This window comes from Carlito syrichta, unplaced genomic scaffold, assembly GCF_000164805.1.
Source record: "Carlito syrichta isolate Samal-C Ts95f unplaced genomic scaffold, Tarsius_syrichta-2.0.1 Scaffold308232, whole genome shotgun sequence".
NCBI lineage: Eukaryota > Metazoa > Chordata > Mammalia > Primates > Tarsiidae > Carlito > Carlito syrichta.
The window spans coordinates 1-11,127 of record NW_007252328.1 but is presented as its reverse complement, the minus strand read 5'-3'; positions in this window follow the sequence as shown (position 1 = coordinate 11,127).

The following is an 11,127-nucleotide window of genomic DNA, read 5'->3' as shown; positions in this document are numbered from 1 at the left end:
GCTGAGGCGGAAGTATCGCTGGAGCCCAGCAGGTCGAGGCTGCGGTGGCCGGGAGCGGCCACTGCACTCCAGTCTGGGCGACAGAATGAGACTCCAACTCAAAAAAAAAAAAATATCACTTGATGATGTCTGTGGGCACATCTTTTCTCAATCTTTCTTGCTGAATGTATCCCTCTAACTTAGTAGAATTAACCATATTTTGAAACCACAGAAGGTGTTAGAGGTGGTTTCTCAAGTACACACCACTTTGACAACAAAGGTATGTGTCCAACAATGGTTGAAGTGGAGCTCTGGTTGAGGAATCAGGTGAATGCTAGTTCCACCACTTTTTCAGTTTCCAGCAAACCATTCAAATTAATAATCATTGATGAAAGTTTGGAAATCCAAATGAGGAACAATGTGATATCAGAAGGACTTTAGAAAAAAGGACTTGTGGTGCTTGTTAGTCAGAGCTTTTGGAGGAACTCCATTCTCCCTTGCAATTCTGGTTTGCAATACAAAGTCATTCTCAAGGATGCTGGGGAGAGTTTGAAATTCAGAGATTTTGGAAAATAGATAGCATCTGCCTATACCCAGTGTCTTTATTTTATTTACACAAAGTGATCAATTTATAATTAAGTTAAAACTGCAAACCTCTAGGACTAGTATTTGCTTGCTGTTTGGTTCTAGAATAAGCACCTGAGCAACATTGTAATGGGGATAGATACTTTAAGTCATTATGCCCAGTGATATTTATTCTGTAATCAAAAAGTCTAAACAATGGAATGGTTGATAAAAGTTCTCTATTTGGAGTATATTCAGATATATTTGAAGCAAGGAGATATTTTGGTAGTTAATTTCTAGAATAAATAATGAAAGCTGCCTCTCATTATTTAAAATAAATTGAACCTCTAATATTTAATAGCATTATTAAATGTGCTAAGAGCTGTATTCCCAGAAAAGAAGCATTGAAGCTAATACAAATATACATTAGGCCATACAGGCAAAACAATACTAAACTCTCTACTTATCACTTGATATTCAATATGGTGTCCCAAATTTTTTTTTTTTTTTTTTTTTTTTTGAGTTGGAGTCTCACTCCGTCGTCCAGACTGGAGTGCAGTGGCCGCTCCCGGCCATCGCAGCCCCGACCTGCTGGGCTCCGGCGATCCTGCCCCTCAGCCTTTCCAGTAGCCGGAACTACAGGCATGCGCTACCACGCCCGGCTGATTTTTTGATTTATTGTAGAGATGAGGTCTCGCCAAGTTGCCCGGGCAGGTCTCAAACCCGCGGGCTCAGGCAATCCACTCACTTCAGCCTCCCAAAGGCACGGGATTACAGGCTGAGTCACCGAGCCCGGCTTGGTGTCCCAAATTTAATGAAATTTGTCTAAGCATGATCCATAAAAGGGAGGCAGGTATATTCTTACAATACATACACCAAAGTAAAATAATTGAGAAGGTCATGGCTAACAAATTAGCTTAATGATTGAATAGCATCTTATTTCTTTTCTATCTGTATAAAGAAGTGTTTTGTTACTAGACAGCTAGAAATGTTTTTAAATGATTACTTTTTAAACTTGAAGTCAAATTACATCAAAATATTACCCAGTTTCAGTATTTTAAATTATTAATTATATTTCTCACTGTGAAATCAAACACAATTGTCATCATTTAAAATAATTTATGGAGAATTGATTAATGGAACTGAATCAATTGGTTATCCTCATGAAAAAACAAAATAAAATGAGATGACTAGTATGCATACAAACATATTCAAAATAAATTATAACCCAAAATGCAATAAGTAGATTTTTTTAATTTTAGAAGAAGATACAGGTTAATATTGTTTTGGCCTCAAGATAAGAACTTTATAGGTGAACTATCAATAGCATACATAATTCCTTTTCTCAGCACTCCCAATCTCTAGCCTCCTTTATAATGTATATTTTTCTTTTTCTTTTTTTTGAGTTGGAGTCTCACTCTGTCACCCAGACTGGAGTGCAGTGACTGCTCCCGGCCACCACAGCCTCTACCGGCTGCGCTCTGGTAATCCTTCCGCTTCAGCCTTCCGAGTAACTGGAACTACAGGCGCGCACTACCATGCCCAGCTAATTTTTTGATTTATTGTAGAGATGAGGTCTCGCCAAGTTGCCCAGGCAGGTCTCGAACCCGCGGGATCAGGCAATCCACTCACCTCAGCCTCCCAAAGCATGGGATTACAGGCTGAGCCACCAAGCCTGGCTCATAATGTATATTTTCTATAGTACTTAATTCCTTGTTGTATACTACAAAATTTGCCTGTTGTCTTTGTTGCTTGTTATCTCTTTCTGCTAGAATGCAACTTTCATGGCAAAAGAACATTTTTGTCTATTCTATACTATGATACATTCTAAGCATGAAAACCTGCAAGTGTCTATAATTTTATGCCTCTTATAAGATAACAAACTGATTTAAGAAGACTCCTGGGCCAGAGATGAAGAATTTATTACTCAGAGCATTGCAAACATCAAGAGCATCAGCATATTTGTTTATGTCAGATTTCCCTTGCCCCCAAGTACTATGGGGCTTATGTGATGTGGATCCAGGTAGATTCTACAAATGGAGGTTTTGTGTTGAAGCTAAGAAACACTGCACTTAAGGAATTTGTCTTTTGCATAACGAATGTTAAGCAAGCCTGAATTTTTGTCTAGAGGGAGACATGACCTTGTTCTTAAAGTTACTTTCTACAACAACAGCCCTGAGGAATGGCCTATGTAAAGAGCAACCCAGAACTTGTATTTTTGGAATATGCATTAAGAACATTCAGCAGTGCTCAGAGGCCGTGGAGAATTGCTTTGCCCAACAGATCTGTGTGTGGAACATAATAGAAACTAAATAAATAGTCACTGAAAAAAATAAATCAATGAATAGATTAATAAATTTGAATACATTAAACTTTTAAAAAATCTATAAAATAAACAACATCACAAAGTGAAAGATAAGCACACACTGTGCAAAAATATTTGAAAAAGATCAATAACCAGAGTAAATAATTTTTATAAATCAATTAAAAATATCTATAAAATTAGTGACCAAAAAACCAGACAAAAGGTGAGAAAGGAATTCTAATGGCCAGTAAATATATAGCAAATTTTCTAAGTTCAGTAGTAATTAAAGAATTGAAAGCTGACACTTTGTGAGATATTATTTCATATTCTTCAGTTAGGCAAATTTTAAAAAATGTGAAAACACAAAGTGGCAATGAGAATGTGAATACAGAGGAATGATGATTAGAAGAAAAATTTTTTTTAAATTACAAAGTATTCATAAAGCCAAATACCATGTTACAGTAGAAATAAATGATCAAAATCTGCATAGATAAACATGGACAGATATCAAAAGCATATGATGACTAAAAAAAAAAAAATTTGGAATAAACATAAGGTTTTAAAACATACCAAATAATAGTATGTATTATTTATAAATGTATGCCAGCATTGTAAAGGTATACAGTATCCATAAAATAAATAAATACTGCTATGATTTGAATGTTGCTTCCCCAAAATTCGTATTTTGAAACCTAATGCCAAATATAATAGTATTAAGAGATGGCATATTTGAAAAGAAATTTAGTTGTGAGAGCTCTACCCTCATATGTGGAATTAATGCCCTTACAATAGAAGTTGAGGGAACTCCTTTGCCCTCTACCATGTGAGGACATATAAATGGTACCTTCTATAAGGAACATGTCCTCACCAGATACCATCTCAGTTGGAGCCTTGATTCTGAACTTTCCTTCATCTAGAACTTTTAGAAATGAATTTATGTTGTTTACAAATTACCATATCTAAGGTATTTTGTTATAGCAACTGAAACAGAATAAGTAAAAAACCAGCTGAAGGCTGTGGTTTTATCTGGAGATGGAGAGAAATAAATGAAATCGGTTTGAGATAATTAAGAGTTCTTATTAAATTAATAATACTTTATCTTTTAAACAAAAATGTAAAGCAAACAAAAAAGTTAAGATTTGACAATGCTTGATATCTTATTATTTCTGAAATATATTATTGTAAAGAAAAAGCTAGGTATCCGTTTGTAAGGTGAGGATTTGAAATTACCATACTTGATAGCATAGTACATAAAACTGATTAAATCATTTCAGTGTGAGATTATGTGGTAATCAGAGCAGACCAGACACAATCTGCACAGAGTTGATTCTCTTCCTCTCTTAATTAAGAGAGCTATGGCTATTATAGTTTTCACATGCAGAGCCATCAGAGGATAAAATCTTGACTTAATGTCTGTCATCTAGTAATTGTAGTGCTGACCCAGAGCACTGGTTCTGAAAACATCTACCTAGATTTTAAACTCAAGTTTTCTTTCTCAGAGTTGTTTGTCTCTGGGTAAGTTTCTTAGCTGTTTTATGTTCCATTTCACCTAATTCTGAAATAGCCATAGAGATAAAAGTGTCATTATTTACTGGACAACCTCCTTGACAAACTCCACAACTTTACCCACCTTCGTTTTCAGTTTTATTTGAGAATTCAACCACTCCAAAAATCACTCAAAGAAAGGTGACCCCTGTCCTTATCTCTGGTTATGGATTCTGGTTATTCTAAGTTATGGCATTACTTTAGGATTATCATTTATTCATGAAAGAGCATGTGACCTAAACAGACAATAAAACACCAAAGGAAAGCCTTATGTTATGTGCTTTTCTCTTTTAAGTGGAATTAAACAAGGCATCGTTTGCCTTCAATTTCCACTGGCGATCACCTTGTACTATGAATTCAGCCAGAGTGAAGTAAGATGAAGAGTTAACTATGCAGAACTAAAGGACAGAAATATCATGAGTTTTTGATGACACAGGTGAGCCACAGACAGAATTGTACCTAAAGTCTGCCTTATCTCTGAAATTCCAATTATTGTGAGATATTAAATTTCTTTAATATTTAAACCAATTTGACTTAGTGTTTTCTGTTACTTGTAGAGGAACACAATAACTGATACACTATCTCATATATTAAACTGTAAAAATAAATGAGAAAAAATTTGTGATGCACCTAGCACAGGGTGCAGCATATGGCTATTTTTAGCCAGAACAGGTTGACTCTTATGCCTCTTTGTTAACACATTCCTTCAGCATTTGAGGTAAGTAACTTCTGTCAGTTGCTGAATCTTCGTACAGTCCTTGAATTCCTCCTCAGTTCTAACTTTCTTCATATGTATTTTCTTTTTTAAACAACAATATTTTGATATTCCATTAGCTTATATCTTATAATCCAGTGGCTAAAATAGTATCTGGTTCATAAGAATCATTCAATATATATATTTTTAATGAACTTATTCACCTAACCCCTACAACTCATGACAAAGACACTGTTATTTATACTAAGCATCCAATTATCCTAATTGAAATAAAAAATGGATAATTAATGATATGCCAAAAAGATATATAAGCTCTTGTGTGCTAACATGTTATCTAGCATATAAACTTTGAAACTGTAAGATTTGTTAGATTCCTGTAGGGTCATACAGCAAACCATACCCTTAAATGACATAGCTTAAAGGGAGATACTCTCCTATTCCTTTTATTTTTTTAACTGAAACAGAATTTATAAGGTTAAGAACAATTAAAAACTCAGAAATGTCTAGTCTCTAGAAAGAACAATTCATTTAGGAAGAAGGATGTTCTGAAAAACCAAAACAAAAGAAAGACAACTGATTTGCTTTAAATATATCTAAAGTAGTATTTGAGAGAGTTGATGACAAAACATTCATTCTACTAGCCCTTAATGCCAACTTCTACGGAGTTACAGGCCGTCATTTAGGAAAGAAGAAAAAAATATGATCTATGCATCCAAAATAAAGCATTGAAATAAAGCATTAAAAATACTATTTTAATGATAGCAAGCACAAAAACACTTAGCTTGTTCACTCAAACACGAATGTTTAATCCCCCTGAATTCTTTAAATCTCTGATCTCCTTTGGGAATGAAATAACTTCAGGGCTCAATTTGTACTGGTAGCTTAATGATTAAAGATGAAAAAGTCTTTGCCTATGCATCTGATTTTTATATGCCTTGTTTTACTGCAAATCCTATTAAAATAAATTCTGCTTTTAGTTGCTGTGAGTAATTGGATCCAGTACTTCACAGTTGAAAAATGTTAGCTTCAAATTTTAATCTTTGTTACTGAGAGGATGACACTAGAAAGCAAGAGGGTTGTAAGTATTCAGTCAGGTACAAATGTTGAGATAAAATGTAAAACTAGTCTACTATGTTTGTAAGTTGTGTATGTCTATGTGTTAGGAACAAGTCAAAATCATTTACAATAGTAAATTTTTTGGTATCAATAGGCCAGAAATAACAAATCTAATACTGTTCCTTATGCTCTATGTCTCACACCCAAAAAAATCAGGCTGATTTAAACATGGTTTTGTAAGGTGTGTGTGTGAATGTCTGCCTAGGGACGAAGAGGAATATGGACATACTGTAAGAAGAAAAACTTTATATAAATTTTCTCCCTGTGGGGACCAGGATTTGACTTGAAAAATGACTTTTTGGCCAAAATCTTTGTGAACATGGCAAATACGTTTAGGTTGACTTGAGTCTATGAGCTGTAAGGAGAATTGCCTACATGTTGCTATGTACCAAATGATAAGTGATACACAGACAATTTTTATAGTTTTATTTCCTTCTCGGTAGGAAAACAAGGACCATCCCTGGTGTTTACAAGATAATTCTTTAGGTTCTGTCTGGTTTGATATCTCTTCTTTGTATTCCTTTATTCCCTACTCATTTAGTCTTGTCTTTTCTAGAGTAATCATTTCCTGTTGCCTCACTTTCATTATTATATCTTTGTTTTTACTGTTTACCCTTGTTTTAGGTTGGTTTTAATCATTGTATCTCATAGTTTCTCTTCATGAGATAATTGTTTGATCAAAATATTCCTTATATATAACTAAATAAGTACAGAAAATTACAAAAAAGGACTTTTCAAATGTCTTCAACCAAAAATAAACATTATAAAATTTATAAGATGTCATTTCAGGTATGACTTAATGCCTAATAGATTGATAAATGAATAAAAGTGATAATCAGTTCTCAAAGTCTGGTTTGCAATCCCTGGGTATCTCTGAGATAATTTTAAGAAAGGGACAAAATAAAAACTCTTTTCATGAAACTGAGACAATATTTGCCTTTTTAGCTGTATAGACATTACACTGATTATGCTAAAGTAAGACTCAGTAAAACTGCTGTTTCCTTAAATTAAGGCAAATTTAAGTATCAACTGATTATGCTTGTAATCATTGTATTCTTCTCCACAATGCACTAACATGTTAAAAAAAGAGAGAGAGAGAAGAGAGAGCCAGCTTCATTTAAGAATGTTCTTAAGGAAGGAGTAAAAATGACCAGTTTTATTAAATGTCTCTTAAATACACCTCATTGTGATAATCTCAGTGATAAAATAGTACATATATATAAAGTAATTCTGCTGCATGGTCTGCAGAAAATTTATTGTGTACCTGTTTGAGTTATGTGCTAAACTAGCCACATTTTCCAGGGAACAATTCAACTGACAGATGAACTATGGATATTCACTTGAGCATCTGGCAGATGTTTTTGCAAAAGTGATTAATGAGTAGTTGCTATCCAAGAAAAACAATAACACAGATGACATTTATTTTTATTGATGAAACTGACAACATCTTAGTACTTAAAGATACCTCTAAAAAAATCAAAGGCAAAATTATATGATTTATCTTTTATATTGTGTAATATAATGTCAATATTGTGTGACACATATATAACTGTGAAACTAATATTTGCTAAAAGGATTAGTGACTAGGAGACACAAAATTATGCATGGCTAAAGAGCTATTCAGAAAAAAATAGACCAGTGGATTTTATATGGAAGTGTATGAAAAGCTCATCAATGGCATTTCACATTGCAATCAGACTATACAAAACTCTCACTGAATTTTAGTTCAGTATCAGATATATTTATTCTCTTCTTATTTTCAACTGAAAATCTCTGAGGCTGAATTTTATCTAATTCAGATGCAGATAGAATTTGCAACAAATAGAGTGCAGAAGTCATTTCTATTAATTCAGACATTCCAAAGAACTGTTAAAATGTAAAAAAAAATGCCACCTTTTTCATTTGCTGTGTTGGAAAATATTTTTTAATGAAATATAATATGCCAACATGTAATTTTTAAATTTAACACCAATTAAATAGATTATATGGATTCAATATAATTTTAAAACTCTCTAATTAAAATTTTAATATGATAAAATCTATAGTTAAAAACCACATCAACAGAAACTCCTTGGGGTCTCCAATAATTTTTAAGAATAGAAAAAGTTCCTCAGACCAATATGTTTGAGAACCATTGGATAGATAAATAGGCATGCCAACATGTTAAAAAAACAAACAAAAACAAAAAATAATAAAATTTTTGTATAGTATATTTTGAAAAAATGCTTAAACATAATATTTCTTTAATTTTGCCACAACAAAAAATAAATAAATTTCAGAAATTCAGAAATAGATTTCTGGAAATTAAAAACGTTTATGCATCTAAAAAGTAATATTTTCTTAAATTTTCACTAATGAATAGAAAAATAAATCACAAAATAAATTAAGAAGTTTGAGAAAGTTTTTTTAACTACTTATTTCAATTTTAGATAATATTTGCTGAAGTGAATATTAGACTTTTCCATGTATTTCTACCTATCAACCAGTTTTTTTATTGTTGTTTTTGTTGCTGTTACATGTGATTTTACTATTTACTGACAGGGCTTGACATTCTTATGGTGTCCTGAAACTATAATTCCCATAGTTATTATTTCACTTTGGGAAGGGATTTGGTATTTATCACCACTGTTTCTCCATTCTTGAATTTTCTTTTGTTTTTAATTCGCTTCTTTCTAGATTGAATGAATTTTGTTATAAAAAATTATTTTAAAAAAGGTTCAAAATATACCTAAATCCTATGGCTAAAGCAATTGTGTCTGTGCTCTCACCTTGCCTGTCTAGAACTACTGCTGCTCTTTCAGGCTATTAATTCAGTTGTTTTACATAACAGTTAAATTTTCTTTCATTAGAATTTTGAATAAGTTTTGTCTCTGTTTAGTTTTTCTAGCTTTATGGTGAGTTATTTTTACTTATCCCTCATAGCTACATTGCTTCCCTAGTGACCTTAATTTCTCCAAAAGATTTAGGACTATTCACTGTTAGTACTAAACTTTTTACTTCAGGATATTGAATTGTACTTCCTCTAACATGGGTTATTTTTATCATTCTTATATCAACTTCCTTTTGTTTATTTTTCTTTGTGATCTTCCCTTTTATTCCAGTTTTTGTTTTATTTATGTTTTTGAACTCTTTATATTGGATTATCTTATTATTTTAAAGCACTCATCAGACAATTACTTTTCACTTTGGTTATATTCAAGAGAAGTTAATTTTCTGTATTTTGCTTGCCAAATATTTTATTATCCTCCCCGTCCACATTCCTTCCTTTTTCTTCGTAGATCACTTATAGTTGATATTAATGATACCTAGACACAGATCATCTACACGGCTGCTGTGTTCACAAGTCTCCTCTGAGGAATGCTGACTGCACATTTCAAGCTTCTTTGTGCTGTGTCATAAAAACTCAGCGGCTCTGCTGCCAACCCGCAATCTAGGCATGCACGGTTCAGCCAGAGGCAGCCTCCAAGATGTGGAATTGTTGGGTCTGAGTGCTCCAGACTGCTGAGAAGGTCTTGTGACCTTGTTTCTCTATCTCAACAGTATTGTTTCTTTGTTTCAATGACCCAAGTGCAACTTCCTGGCAGCCTGTAAATATATAATAAAAAACTTGAGCTTTCCTTCCATTGCCACTCTCATTCCCTTCTAGGGAGCCTTTTGAATTCTGTCTTAATTTTGCATCCCCTGATGTAAGCTCAGGAATCTAGGTGGCTGGACCCTCAGAAATTGCAATTGTTCTGTGTTGGCAGGATAAGATAAACATGGTAAAGAATTACTGCACATAATAATAGACTATTATGCAGTCATAAAGAAAGGCAAACATAGGAACTTCACAGCAACTTGGATGGATTTAGTCTATCATACTCAGTGATCTATCACAGAAACAAAGAACAGAGTAACATATGATCTCACTCATAAGTGGACCTTGAACAATTATCATAATACTATAAGAAAGGGATTGGCAATAGTGGGAAACTGCCAGGGAAGGGGTAGGGGTGGGTGGGTGAGATGATTGGCCGTTGAGGGAAACTGTTGGGGTTGGGGCACATCTCATCAACAAAGGTACCTGCATAATGAACATTTGTATACCTAACTCTGAATTGTATCCCATGTCTTTAAAATAAAGAAAAACGAAAGAGGGCTCCATAAATTGGAGATGATCTACATCCCCACACATTCTGTTATTATTCCTAAGCTGGAGTCAAATGTATATATTTATCTCTGAAATGGGATAATATCATACAATTATATATATAACACTACATGTTAAACCAATGCAAATAAAAAATGGAAAAGAAAAAAATTACTGCATTTTTCTTTTCTTTTCTTTATTAATATTATTATTATTATTTTGAGTTGAAGTCTCACTCTTTGTCGTCCAGGCTGGAATACAGTGACATACTCATGATCACCACAGTTTCAACCTGCTGGACTCAGGCAATCCTTCTGCCTCAGTCCTCCAAATATGCATTTTTCTTATAGCTCCTGTGAAGCAATAATCGTGAACCTAAATTGTGGAGCCCAGCTGAGGCTGAATCCCATTTCTAGCCCTTGCTACAGGGATCCAAGTGCTCTAAGGCTCCCTTTTTTTCATTTGTAGATCCGGGTAACTAGTACCTGCCTTAGAAGGTTGTTGTGAGAATTAAATAAGATCATATGCATAAAACACTTGGAATAGTGCCTTCCTGGCATAATGACTGCTCAGCAATTGATAATTAGTGTTATGGTTAACACTTTGTTTCCTGCAGTGGACTATGCAATCTGATTTTTATCTCTCTACTTCCCAGTTCCAATAAATGATCACTTAGTATGCACTGAATGGATGCTGGAAAAATGTATCAAAGAACTGAAGAGGACTTTGAGATAAGATATTTTAGCTGTTTGAGTAAAATTTTTTTCTCATTTT